This window comes from Apis dorsata, unplaced genomic scaffold (genome assembly GCF_000469605.1).
Source record: "Apis dorsata unplaced genomic scaffold, Apis dorsata 1.3 scaffold_291, whole genome shotgun sequence".
NCBI classification, from domain to species: domain Eukaryota; kingdom Metazoa; phylum Arthropoda; class Insecta; order Hymenoptera; family Apidae; genus Apis; species Apis dorsata.
Window position 1 is genome coordinate 402,385 of NW_006263566.1, and position 1,558 is coordinate 403,942.

General features: G+C 34.0%; 1 long non-coding RNA gene across 1 annotated transcript in view; it reads left to right on the forward strand.

Annotated features, from left to right (window-relative positions):
• The window catches only part of LOC116185799, a 4,035-nt gene extending 2,624 nt beyond the window's left edge, over positions 1 to 1,411 (forward strand). The window contains exon 2 of the long non-coding RNA XR_004150711.1: positions 1,240 to 1,411. This is a non-coding gene — a long non-coding RNA (uncharacterized LOC116185799). The remainder of the gene's footprint in view (positions 1 to 1,239) is intronic.
• The last annotated feature ends 147 nt before the right edge of the window (positions 1,412 to 1,558 follow it).

Genomic DNA, 1,558 nt, shown 5'->3' on the forward strand with positions numbered 1-1,558 from the left:
GATAAATAATTAAAACGAGGCAAAGGGAAATGAAATGGTAAATTGAAAAACAGGTTGAACAATATTTCATGAAAATTAATAAATTATATATGGGATAATTGCTTTACATTAGAGTTTTGTATTTACATTTCCCTCTTGTTTCTATGAAATGGGGAAAAGCTTTCTCATGTTCTGAATTTTTGAATTGTGTCTATTTACCCTATTTGCGAATATAATAAACGATAATAAAATAAATATTTGAAATAGTATAGTAAAGAAAGGTGTTAACGTTGCTTGGAAATTCTTTTTGTTATTCAAATGTTGCTTCTCTATTCAAACACTCTTGACTTTGTTTTCGCGTTATCATTGCAAATGAGCTACGTATAAAATGTTTCCGGGGTCGCGAATCAACACGGTGTTCTATTGTTCCTATCAACAATAAAAATCACATGTGTAAATTAAATATCGTGGGAAAATTACACGAAACTCAAGATGACCAAACAATCATATTTCTTTAAAAATAGAAAAAGGATTGCTGTAATCATATTCACGTAACGTCAATTGCTCGTTCCTTTATTATTTTATTTTGAATCTTAGATGTGCCATTTAATTTTGATTGATAATAGAAACATAATAAATATTGTTTGATCATTGTCATATGTTTATTTTGTTGGATAACATATTTGTAGTCGAAGCATGTGGAATTTCTACAACGATTAGCATGGAAGCCGTTTCTTGAGTATATTAGAGTCATGAATGTGGAACAAAGTTTTTTTTTTCGTAGAAGGCTTCGTTGTAGGAGGAATCGATTTTGAAAATTCGTTGAGTACGCGCGCACTTGAACAGGTTGGATAAAATGGAGCAGCAACTCGGCCAGCCATCGTTCCATTTGATTTTTATTCGTGAGGTTAATGAAAGAATTTATACTATCGTTTTTTTAAAAAAAAAACAATATTATATCGAATAATGCTTTTGTATACATTTTTAATAATTGACAACTTGAAAAAAATTAAAAATTTAAGATTATTTATAATTTTTCATTTTCCATGATATTCCGTGACAATTTTCAAGTACATATATACATAAAGAATACGATAATTTTTATTCTACATTAAATTACCAATATTATTTTTAAAATATTTTCTTTGCAAAGCATCACAATTTCAACGATATTCTATAAATTTTCACATTAATCGAAATTCGCTTAACAATTCTTCCTAAACAAACTCATTTAAAATTTCCCTCTTCTCTCTTTTTCAGTCGATCAGCTTCAATCGGAAATCACTGGTCATTGCAATCCTCGAGATCGAGAGCGGAAGCTCGCGATACCGCCAGTATCTTCTCCATTATTACGCTGAACAACGTTGATGACGTGGATCCTAGAGAAAGAGGTCTAGGCGTGACAGGGCCAATAAGGAGCTGGTGGGGAGGTGAAGGGAACACGTGGACAGGCGGCGAAAGAGAGGAGAAGAGAGTTTAGTGCAGCGTCACCGAGGCAGTCACCAGGCATCGTGTACCACCCCCTGGCCACGGGGGGTGGGACAGAAAGACCGTCAGCGTGGGTGCCGGTGCTGCAGGG